The sequence below is a fragment of the Motacilla alba genome, chromosome 2 (genome assembly GCF_015832195.1).
Source record: "Motacilla alba alba isolate MOTALB_02 chromosome 2, Motacilla_alba_V1.0_pri, whole genome shotgun sequence".
NCBI classification, from domain to species: domain Eukaryota; kingdom Metazoa; phylum Chordata; class Aves; order Passeriformes; family Motacillidae; genus Motacilla; species Motacilla alba.
The window spans coordinates 48,418,733-48,437,880 of NC_052017.1; the positions used below are offsets into that span (position 1 = coordinate 48,418,733).

The 19,148-nt window shown below is 38.8% G+C and overlaps 1 long non-coding RNA gene across 1 annotated transcript in view; it reads right to left on the minus strand.

Moving 5' to 3' along the window:
* Window positions 1-9,689, minus strand: part of LOC119697199 — an 81,516-nt gene extending 71,827 nt beyond the window's left edge. Inside the window, exon 1 of the long non-coding RNA XR_005255796.1 lies at window positions 9,591-9,689. This is a non-coding gene — a long non-coding RNA (uncharacterized LOC119697199). The remainder of the gene's footprint in view (window positions 1-9,590) is intronic.
* Window positions 9,690-19,148: the final 9,459 nt, after the last annotated feature.

Sequence of the window (19,148 nt, forward strand, 5' to 3'; positions counted from 1 at the left end):
GCAGAAAGCAGCCTTAGCTGTGGCTGGAGTTGATTAAAAATGAAGAGGAGTTGAAGGAGACATTTTATATTCAGCAGTTCCACAGTTTCTGACACATGTTTGGGTTTCCATGGAAAACTACACATTGGGAAATTTCTTAGAAAGAATGAAAATTATTTCTCCTTAGCAAAGAATGAGTTACAAAAAGAAACATATGGAACAAGGGGTGAGATTTCTGTGAACCCTCTGCAAAGCTATCACCACAAGAAACAGGAGCATTTTAATATCAACTAAAGCTGTACAAATACGATTGTTTTTCACTTGCTGCCTGAGTTTGGTTTCAGTTTACCCAAAAGGAAAAAATGTGTGGATTCTTGTGAAAATGAGAGCATTGTTAAGCAAACATCTGCGGTTATGTCAATATTCTCAAATCACCCCATTATGTTTCTGAGTTAGAGAAGCACTACTCTTTTCAAAACAAGAACAATTTTATTCAAAATCAAAGTATAGATTAAATGATTTTTTTTATTTCAATGAAACATTCCAGCTATTTATTTTTTTTTCCGGGTGAATATTGGATAGGGAATCAAAGTTTATTTGGGTTCATAAATAGATGAAGTTGACCCAGATTTGTACTTTTCAACAAATAAAACATTTAACGATAAAATGTGCCCCACTCCTGTGCCTTTCCAATATTTAGCCTCCATGTCTTGCATCCAGAGTTATGGGAGAAGTCCCTTCTGTGAACCATAAGTAGAAAAGGAACAAGATCACAGAACCTTTCCCTTCTGGCTTACAACAAAACCAAAAGAATGAAGGAGTGAGTAGTTCTGAGCAGCCAAAAGTACAAATTTATCCATTCAAAGATGAATAAATGTAAATGTACTTTGAACGCAAATACTTCAAGACATAAATCTGGAACTGGGCTCATCAGCTGGAGACTTTAAGGAAATGCCCATCATTTACTACAGCTGTGAGAAAATGAACGTGGGTTTAGGATGTTTTCATAAAGCAAAATATTTATGAGAACAAAAACATTTCATACAGGAACAGTGTCTGAAATAAGATGTTGCCATCTTTGGGAACACTTGCTTGGGATAGTTATGGTTACAAAAGTAAATTTCCACTACAGCAGGTAAAGAAAATGTAAAATGCCTGGTTATGGGAATAGCCATGATACAATAGATCTACCATGAAGTTACATGAGCTGATTGTCAAATTTATCCAAAGGCTGACAGGTTATATGCTAATTCCTTAATAACATGCTGTAGGGGTACATATGAAAACAGCAGCAAAGTGTAAACCAAAAGACAATAACTAGACTACACTGGAGGTAAATGAATACAGGAAACTTCTAATCATATGGAGAGTGATGAAATTATTAAGAAGAGTCATCAGGAGAAGGGATCAATGCCATTTGAGGATGTGAGTTTTCTAAATTTATGAAAGGGACTGTTTACAAAATCCCAGCAATGAGAAATTAAATTTATAATTTGAGTCCTTGGTATCTGATGTGCTGATAACTTAAGTGTCTTGGAGGAGACTCAATCATTTTTTGTTTGCATCATTTTTACAAGTAATTATGCTTGAACCTTCTACTAATTACCAGGAAAAAAACCCTTCCACAAGGGTTTGTGCTGTTTTTATTTCACTTCCCACTGCAGCAGTGGAGTGTGCCACAGCTAGACAGAAAACACTGGGCTATGTAAACTGGCTTGCCAAACCCACAAAATTCTTTTAGGCAAAGAGTGGCATTCATAAGCTTAAGAAACAGGCAGAAATCAGTTTATGTAAGAATTTTCCCTACAGTCAGATTATTCGGATCAATTAAACACCCATAGTGGAGGGGGTTGGACTTTAATATCTCTTACAACTCAAACCATTCTATTATTCTATACATAAGGACTGTTTTCCTGTCCATTGGTGTACCCTCAGTTTCCTAAAATCATCTGAGAATTTTACCCAGTAGATTTCTTACGTAGATAATCGCCCTTAACCAAAGCCTTGATCTCTTCTGCAGCATGTCCCATTTGTGGTATTAGTTGGAGAGCTAAGAAGCATTTACCATCCACAGTGAGTACAGGATGATTCCTCCTTGATTTCTCTGCAAGCCTTGATTTACCTGTCCTGTCTTCCCTCCACCTTCCAGCTCACCATTTTCCTGAAGTTTGTTGTTGTTGCTGTTTTTGTTTGTTTGTTTTAGGTAAAGCTGTGTATAGAGTATTTTTACCTGATTAAACCAACTTACATAGAATATACATGATAATTTAGATGTGGACATTTTTCATTACTATGGTAATATATTTTCCAGTAGTCCTAATACTGTAAAAATGAGAAAACTACTTTCTGAGTGAGTTGTTCGTGGGTTGTTTTTTTTTTCCTTAGGTGAGAAATCTTCTGGCAACAAAAACTTAGCATGAGGGCCATTTCACTCCTCTGATCCCTTGCAGAATTTTTTGCTGAATTTGCAGTTCTATAACTCAGGATACATTTTTCACTCCTATGGCAGGTGGCTCCACACAGGTGTGCTGGGACTGTGGAGCAGTCTGTCAGCCTGTCAGCTGCTGTAGTCATCCCACTAATAGACTGCCAGGTCTCCTTTGTTATCCTGGAAACCTATCTTTTAATTTTCCTCTTTTTCCCACTATTTTTTTTGAGGGATTATACTCCTATTGTGAGCAAAACTATTGAAATTCAAGTTTCACTTTTAATTCTTCAGCAAGTGTGTATGGGTGGTCCAGTGTGCTTTAAAATATCTGTGCCTCCTCATAAAATACCCCACAACTCCTGCCTGGACATATGTGGTGCTCTACACATGCTCAAAACCTCAAGGACATCTTGCCTTGCTTTGTGAAATTAATTTTGTCATTGCAGTTTTGGTCCATAAAGGTTCTTCATTTCTCTGGAATTTTAAAGATATTATGCAGAGACAACACTCTGGTTCTCCAAAGGAAATCACAAGAACAAAAGAAAATACTAACAAAAAGAGAAAAAAGTATCTATGTTTTTGTTTTGTGCTGCTCTCTGGAGATATGCTTTAGGTACAGGGATTACAGACAAAACCCCTGCATAGGTAAATTCAGTATATCACCTTAGCCTGGTTTATTTTGACTTGCTACAACCATGACAATGACTTGATAAAAACACACGTTGTATTCCAGGGCAGCCTAAAAAAACTTAGGCCTCAGCTGACAATAAACTATATAACATGAAAGCAGAGACGTGCCCTCAGCCAGGTCCCGGTCCAGATTTCCTAAAATCATTTACTGTTTAAAACACTGAAAAGTGAAAGTATGATTAATCTAAAATTACTCAGTAACCCCAACTGAGCTTGTTTATCTTTTGCCACTCTGCCGCAGTAAGATTTAAGTTACTCTCAGAGTTTAGCTTATAAGCCAACTCCATGGCATTAGTTTGTCAATCAGTAGCTCTGTTAGAGTTAACACAGTGCTCCAATACCATTGCAAGGGGACAAAACGAGCAAGTGCTCAGAGCAAAAAACCAAAGCCGATTAGCTCCATGGAGACTTGTTTCCACATCAGACTGCATGGCTTATTGCTTCTGAAAAAGACTGCAGTGTCAGGCACACCAGGCTGGTGACACTAAAATTACACAGACACACACACAAAAATCAATTTGTGAGCAAAACCAGCTGAAAACTGTGCGTGAAATATGCCCAAAGCATATGGGGGGAAGTGGAGGGGGGCATTTACATTGTTATGTAGTCAACTCTGGTCTCAAATCTTTGCAATGCTGACAGAGGTGGACACTTTTTGGTATCTCTGATCATTGTATTCAAGCAGCTCCCTCTTAAGGTCCTGACTTTATAAACTTTCCCCATTCAGCAGACACTCAAGCATCTCTTTCAACCTATTCAAGTGGCACATAAGCAGGTTCTAAAGTGCTTTGATGAATAGCATGGATCAAAGTATGTGCTTAAATGTTTTGCTAAATAATTAAAAATTGGCTTGAGAGCTGGCATAAAGACACTCACTGAAAATTACCAAGCTTTATGAAAATTAAATGAAGCAATTAAGCTTAGCTTTCCTATCTATTCTTCCAGAAAGGCCTATTAAGTCCAGCACACAAGCTCTGGTTGTTAGAAGTATCAGGACCAGTAAGTCTAGGGTTAGTTAAAACAAAGTCTTTTATAGAAAGGCCTTGATATGGACAAGGTATTTTGTATACCTCTTAGATCAAGGTAAACCCTGATGGAAGATCTTAGAGAAACAGCTTAACAACATAAAATTAAAATTATTCATAGCTTCATCTTCATTAGGATTGCATCTTGCAATAGGCAACTACAGCTACAAAAATTACAGACTCTTGTTGAGGCAAGGCTGATATCCCTATTTTCATTGCACTCATTCCCTTTTGCACTACTTCTTCAAAGTCGCTGAGAATTTCACTTTCCCTGACCCTTCCTACACTTGTGTTAATCCCCAAACTCTAATCTTTCTAAACTAGAATAAAACTGGTTTGTCTACACAGGACTTGTTATTCAGGCAGCAAAGCTAAAACCAAAAAAAAGGATAAATAGGAAAAATCTACAGGGAGAAAAGACAAGTCTCTTCCTCATGCAAGGGCCTGCTAAGTATTACATTGCTTAAAAAGATCTGCAGAAACATTTGAATTCCAGAAAAATGTTGCCAGCTGAACTGAGAGTTTATTTTAATTTGTGAAAAGCTGAGTTTATCTTGTGAATCTTATTTCAGTGTGTTTTGCTCAGTTGTCCTTTACCATCAGCATTAAGCCCCAGAAAAGTTTGTGTTTTCCTGTGTATAACCACATCAAATCACATGGTAAGAGAGTCCTTCATACTGAAAAAGCAAAACATACTTGGAAGAGACAAACACTAGGAAAGCATTAAGAAATTTTTATGGTATCCCTCGAGATGAATTAAGAACACATTTGTACTTGAACATAAAAGAAAAATGTGATAAACAGTGCATCGGGCAGAGTCCTACCACACTATGCAGTTCAAATGTGGAGTGTGAAAAGATGTGCCACAAGCAGATTCCTTATGCACTCTTGGACCAGCACCCATTCTAAGAGCTATTGCACTGGGCACCTCATCCCAGCCCTGGCTCTACGGCCCAAAGGTGGCCCCTGAGCACTTGGAATCCACAATGGCCACAAGACAATGCTGAGGCTGTCTTTTCTCTCACCACCGAGGGAAATTTTCCACCCTTGCAAGGAATCTGTTCTGCTTCTGGCATTGGCCAGAATTGGCTTTCAGCCAATTTAACCCCTTCTTGTAGTTGGGCCTTCTTGCCCTGTGTGCCAGATCGTTCCTCGGTCAAGTTACCACTGCCAATTATAATCTCCCCTTCATTAGAAATCAATGCCAGCAGACAAGACTTGCCTAAAATTGTACACCAAATTAGAAGCAAGATTAAGAGTAATACCAAGATCTCATCACTGCTAGACTGTCATCTGCTAGACTAAGAGCTAATGACTGCAGGACAGCTCTCACTTGGAAAGTACATGCACCTTGTTAAGACAGTTATTCATTGCAAAACTATTTAAAGAAGATGGAGAAAAAGAGTACATGGAAATATGGAGAAATGGAAGTTATGAATAGAGCAGCATAGGAAAGTCAGGAAAAAGTTTCATCATCATATAGGGTGGCACACGAAACAGAGGTTAAAATCAAGGCTAGAATATGCTGGTCTAAGTTATCACAAAGACATTCAGAGCAAATTTAATGCTCTGAGGTCTATGGAGTTCACATGAAATGTCCTCTACAGATGAGTTTAAAAAATCACAATCTCTTTAAAGTGAGAGGGTATAGATCAAATGACTGCTGCTAGGCTCCTGAAATTCAACTTTTAGAGCCTTGCAGTCTTGTAATATACATAACCAAAATTTACCTTCTCAACCTGTCTGGAGTCAGATATCTGACTGCTTTTGCCAACAGGGAGTCTGACCTCTTGAAGCAATGCACATCCATATCTGCCAACCCACACCAATGGGGCGATGAACTAAACCCCACAAACTTGTTTCTTCCTCTGTCTCTCATTTCATTTTTAACAAAATGCTCCTGTGAACAATAAATATTTAATTTTCAGAATTAAAATAGGGCTTTGGGTTTAGTAGATGGCCTCAGTCTAGTTATAGTATCAGCAGTTTGTCCCTCTAGGGAGTAATTAAGGGAAAGCTCTGGCCACAATGCTAAACTGTGATAATGACGGAATTTAAAATCATTTTCATACCACATGCTGCATTGCAGTTCATTTCCATATGCTCTGCCTTCAACAAAGGTGTCAAGCTTATAAAGTCTCCTGGGCAAAAGGATGACCAAAGTCCCAATGCCTGGAAGGAAGCTCAGGGGAAAGACACACATTGTCAGACTATATGTGATAAGGTCTCTACATTGTGAAGTTGGCAGGCAGGAAGTAAGAAGACCCTGGAGATTTTGACTATATTTGTCTCTGTCACACAGTTAGCACATGAGATTGGTGATGTTTTGTTGGAGATTCACCCGGGCTATAAATTATTTGTTAATAGTGGACGTTTAGTACACAGCTACTGCACTCACCCTAAAGCTGGCGAATAGTTATGGTGAAGCAAATTTCCGTGGTCCACACTTTGCAACACATTATAGCTGAGACTATCCCCTCATTCCAATGCTATATGGAGAAAAAAAATAGCATTATAGCCACATTACTTAGTAGGTCACTGTTAACTTGGGTGTAGCATTGCCTTGACAGTTCCATTGACTCTAATTCCAGCTCTGCCTTTTTCAGCAGAAATGAAAAGACCCTTAGGGGAAGGTCATTTGCCAGACATCCCATCTTGGGCTAGGAAACAAAACTTTTCACAAGAAAAATGGGGGCACCAAGAGCAGCCTCCACATAATATTTATATCTGAAAATGATACATCTAAAGAAATACTTTGGGGAAAAAACCAAAATAAACAAACAAACAAAAACCAAATAACCAAATTGAAAAACAAAAACAAAAAAAACCACACACCAAAACCAAAAAAAAACCCCAAGCAACCAGCTTCTCAGAGGGGCAGCAAATATCTTTGTATAATTCATTCAAGCTTTGTCTCTTATTTTGATCACCTTCAAGTTTGCTAAAATCAGACCCAGCTATGTAAGGTGGCAGACGAATAAATATTTATCACACACAGAGCTGGTGATCATACCTGGAGATCTCCCTAGTGGAGGTAATAGAATAAGAGCAAGGAAGGAGGCTGACAAGAGAACTGGGAATCAGAAACATGGTTAGTGTGGTACATGGAAGTAGCAAGGAAGGGACACATCTTACAAGAGGAAGGAGCAGGAACTTGGTGAAGGGCATGGAAAGCAACACATGGATTGCCAGAAGTGAAACCTCATGGGTCATAGGAGCAAGGCAAGGTTAAAAAGAAAGGTATTTAGCAGTGAAAACCACCCACTGAAGAGTTGGAAATGGGTCCCCTGTATACAGCTAGGCCAAAAGGATGCACCAGTGGAAGTGTGACCAGCAGGTCAAAGGTGATTTTCACCTTCTACCTCACTCTCATGAGACCCCCACCTGGAGTGCTGCATCCAGCTCTGGGGGCCCCAAGGTAAGACAAATATAGACCCATTGAAGCAAGTCCAGACAAAGCCACAAAGACGGTCAGAAGGATGGAATTCCTCTTCTGAGAAAATAGGCTAAGAGAGCTGGGGTTGCTCACCCTGGAGAAGAAAAGGGTTCAGGGAGCACATTCCAGTACAAAACAGGGGCCTAGAAGAAGGCTGGAGAGGCACTTCTAACAAGGGTGTACAGTGGCTTGAAATTGAAAGAGGGTGGGTATAGATAAGACATTAGGAATAAATTCTTTTCTGAAAGGGTGATAAAGCCTTAGAAGAGGTTGCCCAGAGTAGTTGTGAATGCCCTATCCCTGGAAGCATTCAAGGCCAGAATGGATGGAGTTTTGAGCACCATCCACTGTTCTAGTAAGGAAGAAGTTGTTCCTGCCCAGAACAAAGGTTTATGACTAGATGATGTTGTAGGTACCTCCCAATGCAAATCATTCCATAATAAAGAATAAAAAAGGATTTAGACAACCCAGAAGCACAAGGGATTGTGGAAGTATCGTCTAGAGGAAATGAGCAAAAGGGCAGGTGACACATTCCTCCTCAGCCTGGATCAGAGAAAGAGTCTTGAAGCTCACCACTCCAAGTCACCCATAGATCTTCACAACATAGAAGATGTTTCATTCCCTTTTTGGGTACTCATTCACAAAGAGAACAATGATCTGACACTGCAATACCTTTGTTCTGGGGCCAGGCTTTGGAGCCATCAGCCTGAAGAGCCTATTTCTCTTGATGGTTTTTATAGCTGTCTGTATGATGGTATAGTACAAAAACAAAATGAGGGAAGAGAAGAGATTACTGTTCTAAGCAGCTTAAAATCACCTCTTAAATAACAGGACTCTTAAAATAGCATTATTGAGGTTAAAAAATTCATTCCTCATAACTTAGAAAATCTTAAATTTTGGTAATTTCCAATTCTGAAATGTTCAATTCTGAAATGCTCCGATTCTGAATACTTGTTTTGATGTATCATTATGGTAACACTATCTGTGTATGGTAACTGTGCATGTTGCTCCTGTGAAATCATCTTTCATACTTCTTTCCACCTCCTAGGGTAGGAAGAAAAATGGGCAGGGGGGCAGGAGACAAAACAGCAAAATTTTGAAGAATAATGTTGATGTATATGTATCCCAAAAGTAGGAAGTTTTGAACATACCCATTTTAAATTGGAAAATTATTCATTCAGTTGTATAGGCTCAGAATGTTTACTTCTAGGACAAACCTAGAAAGATACTGTAACTTTTTCACCTTGGCTAAAACTTATATCTCACTAATTCTTTGAGGTTCCTCCGTTTCATCTCAAATCATTCATCTATTCATCTCTAAACACAGCAAACACAGCAAAACCTGTCACAAAGGCTTGAAAACTTATTTCCTTTGGGTTTTTGTTTGCTTAACATAGACTGTCAAGGAATCAATACCTATTCTCATATGCACACAAAGACAAGTAATCTTAAGCATGCATATGAATAAAAGACAAGCAATAGATTTTATGCAATTGGGACACTGCATAATCTAAGTTTTTAAACCCCTTCAAAGACCTTTATAGAACCAATTAAAAAGGTAGAAAAATATCTATCTCAATTAGGACCATACTTGCTTATGTAATGTTTTTGTGCAAATATGGTGACAAGGTAAATTTTAAACTCTGTGTGAAACCAATATATTGGGGAGGAAATAAAATGTTCTATGTGCAATGCTTCAGGAAAGGGCTGGACACTCAGGACTGACAAAGTGGTTGACAATTTTTTCAAATCCTCTATTTGTTTCTGTTATCCAGAAGGATAGATTAAAATTCTTAAGACATTGCACTGATTACAAGGATTTTGATAATATAGTCAGGAAGTGGAAACAACAGTATGTGATTTGTTGCTACCCCTAAAGGAGAGATCAAATTTCAACTACATTTCAAATACTTGCAATAAGCATAATAGCAAAAGACTTCAAACACACAGCCTCAAAAAAAAGCACTTCTATAAGTGTAAAGATTGCATTTATTGAGCATATTTTTGAATGCTATTATTCACCAAGACCTACCTTATTTAGTAGCAATGATTCGTTTGTATCTTCTTTATGAATTTTGCATTGAAGCCCAAGTTCATGCACATTATGAAAACCAATGCCTTCTTTCTACTCCTGGAAGTGAGACCCCATAATTATACCATTAGCACAGTGAGCATAGTTCCATTTTTCTCCAAGAGCAATACTGCATACATAAGAGAAAAGTCTGGCTTTACTTTCAGAATCTCAAGAGTGTCTCTGACAAGAATGACTTCTCACTACACAAATGCAAGAGTGGTAAAGATTATACAGAGATGGTGTGAGCTACACTAAGGTTAGGCTAAATGATTTCCTGCCAACAGGGTAGACAAAGAAACAGGAACAAATGGTGAGAATTTTCAGCAATAGACTTGGTTGGTTTAACAGGATTTAGATGTTCTATACCTATAAACTATACCACACCTATTCATGGTATGTTATAGTCAACAATTGGATTAATATTCTCAGCAGAGCTGTGGCCTTCTGCAGGTCTTGCTATAATAAATGGGCAGTTTAGAAATGGTTGGATAAGAAATGAAACAAATGTATAATTATTTCTCTCTTGGGGGCCAAGAGAAAATTTTGTTTCATTTCGATCTTAACACAAAGGCATGAATCAAAACAAGGGAAAAAGTTTACATGAAGTGGAGAACCAAGAAGTGCTGATGTTTTGCATAAATTTTATAAATTAGCCTCCTTTTTGTTCTCCTTGATAACAAATTATGGTCTGGAGACAGCTTTTGCAGTGGATCAGTGGTTTGGACTGTGAATTACTCTGGTGACCCACAGGTCAGCAAAAAGCCTTTGTTCTCCATAAGGAATGTTTTACTGAGACATTCAGCACATTTCCAGAAATAAGTAAATACAGCTACAATTCAACTGCCTTCACCTTAGACCATGAAGGGCCACTGACCAGGACAAAATACATCAGATTGGCATTTTATATCATAGCCAGATGCAAGCAGCCCCTGAAGTGACAGACACTGAACCAGATGCCACATAAGCAGCACATAGCAGTATACCAAAACTGTTAATCAAGGAGGAGACAGAGATAGAGACAGGAATGAAAAGACCTAAGTGCACTTATACATCACCAGCAGAATAAAAGGGGAGTGCAGCAGCCAGTTCTCCTAAATTATCAGTAGTTTCATCATTTTACTTGGAAGGAGTGGATTCTGCTGCCAGAGTTTTGATACAACCTGTTTTCTTGTTTAAAAGAGTGGGAAAGTTATACTGAGTTTATTGTAGCATAGCACAAAAAGTTAATTCATGGCAAATGGCCTCAGCAAGTGCCTGCAATCAATGGCTTGAGTATGGCTCTATGTATTTTCCCTCATCAAGGGTGAGTCCCAGAGCCCGGGTGAATATTTAGGTTTGGCAAATACTTCATTTAGCAATGACAACATTAAAGCATGTCCTTTTTATTATTCCCTTGCCTCTAGGGTCTCTCCATTCCCGTAACTCATTAAAAAAAAAAATAAAATCAAAGCCACCAACACATTTCCACACAAAATTTTTCAAGAGTCCAGACTCTGATCAAAGGTCATCTTTCACATTTGCAAGGTTTCAAAGCAAATGTTCAATCTATACAGTTCTTTTACACCAGAAGAACTTACACTCACTGAAGCCTAAGTCACACAACATCTTTCTGTCGATATTACATGTGCCCTTCGGGTACAAACACAGCCATCAAACTCGAAATGTATGGAAACTTGAACCTTGCTGCTCTTTGGGCCAGGTGAACATTTTTAGCCTAGGTCCTGCTGAAACTCAGTCTTCTAGTCCCTAAAATCCTCAAAATTATCATCAATAACTTGAAATTTAGCTTGAAAGCTTCAGTTAAAAAAAAATTAATTGAACTCATCAGAAGAAGTCAAAGCTTTTAATTAAGAAAAAGACAAACAGATTTTAATAGTGTAAGATCACAAGTGTGTAAGCACCATTTCCACAGACTTCATAATCTAGTGTTAGTTTAGAGAAACTGCTTTGAAACCATACTTTGAAACAGCTGCTTGAAAGTCATGGTCATTCCTTCTAATTTTTAATATTTTGGAAATATAAGCAAAACCCGGTGCAAGCCAATGCAAGTGATAAGCCTATCAAATTTTTTAAGCATTATGCATAGCTTTATATGATAAGGCCACCCACTCACCAGCTGCAGCTGAACAAGCCATGTGCTAGCAGAGACAAATAGATACACAATAAGATACAAGTATGTCATCCAATAATAAATAACTACATAAAAATCTTAAACCAAAAAGTTTCATAAGTTTTAAAACAAAGTTTTAAAGGGTGGGGAATTGCTTCAGCCATCCTCTTCTTGGGATGTAGGGTCACATTGAGCCTTACTTTTGCAGAGAGATTGCCCTTCGAATAGAAAGCCGTTTGTCAGCAGTTGAAGCTTCACGGCATTACTATCTAGGGTTTGGCACATCAGTAGGATACTGAAAACTGAGGCATCAGAGGCACTGGGAAACAGCAGGAATACTGATTATGGCACAGCTGCACATGGAAAAAGGGTAAGAATTCTAGCCCATGGAGAATTTTATGGAAGCTGTATTCTGCTGGACCAACCTTTTATTAATGATGTAGCCACAGGGGCTCATTAGGCATCTGCAAACTACAAGGATTTATATATAGCCCAAACAACAGGTAACTGTAAATTATAGCATTTACCTTTCATTGGGAAACTGGAACTAATTCCACAAGACCCTGAAAACTCAGGCTGCCAACCCGTTTCTTTGACCTCTGTTCCTTTGACCACAGCCATGAATAAGCCCTGCCTCTTTCCCTGGCAACTTTCCATTCAACCTAAGTGCCATTCATTACAACTAAAATTCAACATCTCAACCAAGAAGTGAGACTTTTAAACTTCAACCATAGTTTGCAAAATTTAACAGAATCTATCTATTTTCTGGCAGTAACTGGCAGCAATTGTCATTGCTAAGTTGAAGCCCTCTTATAAATCAGCTGAATAAGGGAATAATTAACAAAATAGTAATGAAAATATGATGGCATGTTATTGGCAAAGGAACATGGAGAATTTCATAGTGGGTCATAATGGAACATTAGCCAGTATAGGAATTCTTCACAATTTAGGAGGCATGTTCCATTAAGAGATCCATGATTTATTTCAGATTTTGATTGTATTCTAAGCTATAACTTTTAACTTGCCATATCAAGTATATTATCTAATAACAGACAGGAACCAGAATTAACCAGAAGAGTTAATTGAACAGACAAATGATAAAGACTAATAAATCCCTGGATTTCTCTCTGGTGAGTACATTTTAATAGGTAAGGGGAAGTAAGTAAAAGCCAGGCAGGGTGACTCATCAGTTCTAGCAATGTAAGAAAATTAGATTTTAAGTGGAAAAAGATGTTTCCTAGGAAACTGCATGATCTGCTTGTGGAACATCAAACAAGAGCAATTTCCTAACAACAGCCATGGCTAAATTGATCTACTGCACCTCAAACAGCTTTATCAGTGAGAGAGAGATTGAGTCTCTTTTATATTTTCTTAGTTACCATCATCAATTTGTCTATTATTTGACTCCTTCAGCTGTTACCTTTCTGACCCTCCACAAGTACAAGTATGATATTTGCCATTATCTAATTGGAAAGCACATTTTGCTTTCCCTCATCTTTTCTTCTCTCCTTTTTGCAGCAAGCTCTAGATTCCACTATTGCTGCTGCCACTGAGCCAGAAAGATGTGAGCATGTATCATGGTATGCAGCAGGCATAAGCTCAAGCAAGTGTTCTGTTTAAAGTCCTCCACTTTGCAGCAATGGAAAGTGAGCTGCAACATAAGCAACCTCCTGGCTTCCCTGCTCTGACATGTTCAATATACAGTACATTCAGCCCACCTATACAATTTACACTGGATCAAAATCAATGTCTTTCCCTTTACACTGTCTACATTTCCATTCCAATAAATTAAAACCCTCGCATTTCTGTGAAAGCATATAACACTTTGCATTTGGCACAAAAGAGATCAAGTATTTCAGATGCTAGGGTGGAGAACATTTGTTCTCCTTGATAATTTCCAATGCAGATTGTTCAATATGCATAAGTTGTAACTGGTGCAAAGCAGAGACTGTCTTCAGAGCATGACCATGGATTTCTGAGCATAAATCAGTGCATGCGCTGACTGTGTGCAGTCAGACAGGGATTCTAGTACCAGGCAGCTCCTCGGCGCTCATGCTACACACACAGCTCACGTGTGTCCTGTGACACTGAGCAGCAAAGGCACATCTGCTCAGCAAAGATGCTCTCAGAGCACTTGGTTTTTTGGACATGTCTGTGTCCATTTGATATGTGCATGCACACTGAATCCCAGGTATCACAAAGCAAGCAAATTTGCTCTAGGTGTGCACATAGAGATGCATTCTATCTGAAAGTCAAGGCATTCAAATTACTCCTAGACAAAATTTCCTGGCAGAAAAGTAAGATATGTCTGAGGAAACCCAAATGCCTGGTAGCTCTTATCCTGGCCACTCTTGAGCTATCACAACGGATGAAGACAATTGCCAATTTTAACAGCCAAAATTTAAATAGGTTGCCAAATTCAGCAGTACTGAAACATTTTCTAGTACACTGATTGCACAGTTACAAATGCAGAAAAATACATAAGACCAAATCTGTTCATGCTTACAAAATTGTCGACAGTGCAACTTGTGAGGAAATAAGAAATGGAGACATTACAGCTCTCTTCCACATCAGTGTTGCTTTCATCAAAATGAACTAACAACTACCTATGATAAGCCCATGTAACCGAGGTTTTATTATTACTACTGCTACTAATTGGGAGATTAAAATGCAGGCAGAAATTATGAAATCTGAAATTCAGAAAGTCTGTTCTAGCACTTGTAATGCCCAAAATAAAGCAACCTGTTCTAGAAAACTTACTATGTCTGATTCCACGGCCAGTGGAAGCTGTCCTTCCATGTGAATTTCTCCACTATGAGCTGTGCATGAACAAGTCACACATGGAACAGAAAACCATGTGAAAGCCAGAAAAAGTGAGAGAAGAGACTTTGTTTTGTGGATTTGTGGCTCAAGAGTCCTGTAAAGAGATAACATGGGGAGAGTTGTCCCACTGTAACTGATTCTTTGTATTTGCAACAATGATTTTACTGTCACCAAAAGAAAGCTGGAAAGTCTATGCCTTTTCCAGCCTACTAAACAGAACAAAATTCCCCAGATCATGGTGAAGCCAATGGCAAACTGTTTAATATCAAGAATTACACACCCGCTACCACCATCACCACTCTCAGAAAGCTCACATAAAATCTTCTCAACAAAACTTTTATTCCTGCAGTGTTTTCCCCAACCTGCATGTGTGCAATGATAAAAAAGAAAAAAAACCTTCTTCTCCTTCCTCTCGCACTTTACAGCTTCATTCTTGGCTTAAAACGTATTTAGGATTAATGCTTTTTTTTTTTAAAGGAGTAAGATTAAGTATTTTTAGCCCCTGTGAAACACGATGATGCATGTTGCAATTGTCAAGTCCCTGTTAAATTGCATGTAGCACATTCTGTAGCTCATAAATATTTAAGATGACTAAATAATTATCCTAGACTCCTCAACTTGCCTTTCTTTATTAGTTCCATGGGGAACAAGGAAAGCATTTGTTCTTCTTCAGCCATACAGACAATTATATTGCAAAATAACCTCTTTCTGTTGTTGGTGATGCTGCTACATGATTTTCTCCTATTGTGGTCTGAGAGAATTGGCCTCTTTCAGAGGATAGAAGACCCCCCACTTCTTCACCAGATCAATCCAGCAAGCCTGGCAACTTTTCCAAAATACCTCAACCAAAGCAAGCCCCACCTCTCTTAATTCCTACTTTAGCCTCCTGTTTCCAGCAGCAGAGGGTAAGAGCACCCTGAATTATACCGGATTCAGAGTGTCAAGCAGGGAAGCGTGTCCTTGCTTGGAGCAGTTCAGTGGGGAAGTGACAGGGGCTTAATTGGTGCAGGTGTACCTATTTAAACCAGTAGCTGTAAGGACTTGGGGGAAGAGGACGGTGAGCCAGTAGCCCTCTCACCATGGAAGAACATTGAACAGAATTTTTGCTGTTGCTTTACAGCTTATTCTCCTCTCTGCATGTTTTCAATGCAGCCATATGGTAGCAAGCAGACACTCGCAACCTAATAGCAGATGAAGAGCCTGCACACTCTCACAGGCAGCAGACCATGCCCCAGCAGTCGGAGTGGCAACACCCACCAGCAAAGCCAAGGAAAAAGAGCTGCCTCCCAGATGGCTGGGATGCAGAGCTTTGTCTCAAAGCCTAAGCTTCTTGCTTCTGCAGCTGTCAGATCTGTCACCATGGTTCACTACCCGCTGCCACAGCCCCCACCCCCTTCCACTCCGGTGCAGTGCAAGAGAAGCAGAGCAGGAGTGCAGGACCTCCAGAGAGTGCCCCGCCTTTGGAGTGCTCTTGTCATGTTGTGCTGGGATTAACTTGCTTTGGAATGCCAATGTAAAAAAAGGTGCATGGCATCAAGTCAAAATAGCCCATGCAGTTCCTTTAATGTGCATCTGTGCTGAACAGAAACCTACAATTGTCTAGAAAAAGTGTGATGGCAGAGATCTGCCACTGCTTTGTTAAGAATTTGGCTTAGTCACAGTGCCTAGATACTGAGGAAGATGAGATGTGTAAAAGCTGAAAACTTTGAAAGCACTTTTTCTAGCCTTATTTTCTTTTTTCACATTCTCCTTCATTTTGAAATTCAAAATAATGAAAACAATGATGCAGCTGGTACAGTTCTGTGTGGGGGACCACTGAGAAGTTAAGGAGGCTAAAGGCGTGAAATTAGCATGGAGAAACCAAAGCGTGCTACATACCTATGGGAATGCTCTCATTCAGAAATAAATTGGCTTAAAGTTCACTGTGGCTTAATACTTGCTGGAAGATCCTTATTTCCAACAACTGGGAAAACCAACATGTAAATCAGCATATTTTAGGGTGCAGTTTGACAAGACTGTAAAGCCTGTGTAGTTGTACTGCTACCAAAATAGGTACAGGAACAAGGAGCTCCCTCCATTTCTCTTATGAGCTACAAGCCTGCAGGGATAAAAAAAAAGTAAGGGAAGAAACAAAAACTGAAACCAACCCCTACATGTCCACCAGCAAAGCAATACCTGCAAAATGTTAGTATTTAATAAAACCACATCACTCAAAAATGGCATACAGTTCTGCTAGAACAGTCTGCTTCTCTTTGTCTGGGTGGTAGCACTGCAAGAAGGATTCTGCCAATGTGGTTGTAATGGTGGGAGCAGCTAGAAACAAACCTTTATCATCCTCACTGTTAATTTCCCATGGAATAAATAAGCTCAAAAAACCCTAACCAAACCCAAAATCCACAAAAACGAAACAACAACAAAAAAAAAAAAAAAATCAAAGGGAAAGAAAAAGCTCCTCACAGATAGTTCAAGGTTGTGTGCTAAGTTCAGTATGAAAAATATGACACATACTATTCAAAAAGTTCTAGTAAGAAAAAACAAGTTCAAAGTAGTGTCTAAAAATAATGCAATAAAAAACACTCCCTTTACAGCTTTTTCTAAAAAATGGGAGGAAAGAAGCAACAGTTACAAGGAAATCATTTGACAATGAATGAGGATTTACAGTGACACTATTCAGATATATTTTTATGAAAGGGAATATAATTACTGGTTCAGCTGCCACATAGAGGGCAAATATTTCACATTCTCCTCATCAATATTGCTGTCCTTGTGCTCAGATTAAACAAGCCAGGACAGATCAATAGGCAAAGTTTGAAACTGCAGTATATAGTGCATAGAGCAAAGAATTGCAGGGAGGAAAGATTTCTGACAGCACCTTTGAAAATGTCAAACTTCTACATCCTACCTTTTGTTCTGAATCTAGCATAGATTGAAAAAAAAATGAGCAAAGCTTAATCCAGGTAAATGTGAGATTGTGGATTTGAATCAATCAAATCATCTGTACAAAAGCTGGAATAATTTTCTATACAACAGCATTACCTCTGCTTAGGAAAGCTCTTGACACCATAAAGCATTGGAAACTGAGAAATTACCTGGGGAAAAGAGGTGAGGAGGAACAACAATTACTGTATGTTTGCTTTTGTACTTGTGATTTTTACTGAGGCACTGGTACTGACCACTACTGGAGACAGGATCATGGGCTAGAGGGACACATTGCCTGACCTTGGCAGTGGTGCAGTGGTGTTCTTAATTTCTCCATGTTGTAGCTGCCTCCATCATTGTGCTAGGGAAACAGAAGTGGTGGAAGTCTCTTTAAAACATGGGATAGAAGAAGCACTTCAATAAGGCAAGTTCTTTTTTCACACAGATGTGTCAATCATATAATCCCTTGAGAAATATCTGGGTGGATTTAGTGTCTTTGGATTGCCAGTGACACTTTTTCAAAGCAAACAACCCATTTATGATGGAGATTTTGATCAAGTTGTTCTGTTTGATGATAAAATCTACTTTCATGCAGAGCACTGTCTTGAAAGATTGCACCACGTGTCACAAATGACAGAAACTGAAGATTTGTTGATGCCAGCTTGGAATTGTTTCTGCTGTGGAGCACTTACTGCTGATAATAAAGGGCCAAAATTAAAACATGTTTTTGTCAGCAGTTCTGTGTTAGGGAAGGCTGTTTCAGCTCAGACCCTGCAGAAGGCCAGTTCTGTTAATTATTTTCCTGAAGAAGTTAGGTCAGCACACGCAAAACAATGACATCAAGCTGGAATGGTTTGCTATTACAGTAAAAGAAAGGAAAAATAATCCAATGTCGCCAATAAGAAAAATGTGCAAAGACAAATGCAAATTACTGCATTTATTAAGGCTAAATCAAGTGCAAAACTGAGAAACTAGTGTAGGCAACTCTTCTGAAGAAAAGGATTTGAAGTGTTAGAGGAACACAGACCATTGACTCATTTCTAGGATGATACATAAAGGCAGCTATCACTTTGAGATGCATTAACAGAAATACCCTATGCAAAAAAAAAAGGAGGACAATTATTTATTCTGTTCAATACTGTTGAGATTTCAGTTGCAATGCTGCATTCAGATTAGAGAAGGATGTAGCCAAATGAGAAAGCAGAGGGGAGCTACAGGAAATAAAAGATCTGTGAGGGAAAAAAAAAAAGGAAACTGAAGAGGATCACAGGAGAAGAGATATGATGACAGAATGTAAAGGGTTGCTTTGAAGAGAAAGGTAACCAGTCATTCCCATGTCTAGTGGGGAGACAGAACAATAAAAGATTAGCTAAATTTCAAGCAGATAAGGTTTAGGTTAGCTACTGGAAAAAAGCGTTTTAACTGCAAGGATTACAAAGGATTTTAAAAAATACTTAGGGCTCTACAGATTTTTACCTACAGGGATGTTGGGAATAGATTTAACAAATCTTTGCCAAGGTAGTGTCAATTCTAAACACAACTGGTAGTTCCAGAAGTTACAGAAGATTCCAGAAATTTCACATGGCTAGAAATCTTTAAATACCGTGTTTTCCCCACTGGGTTGATGGAAAAATCTGTATTTAGACATTTGGGATTTTGAAGTA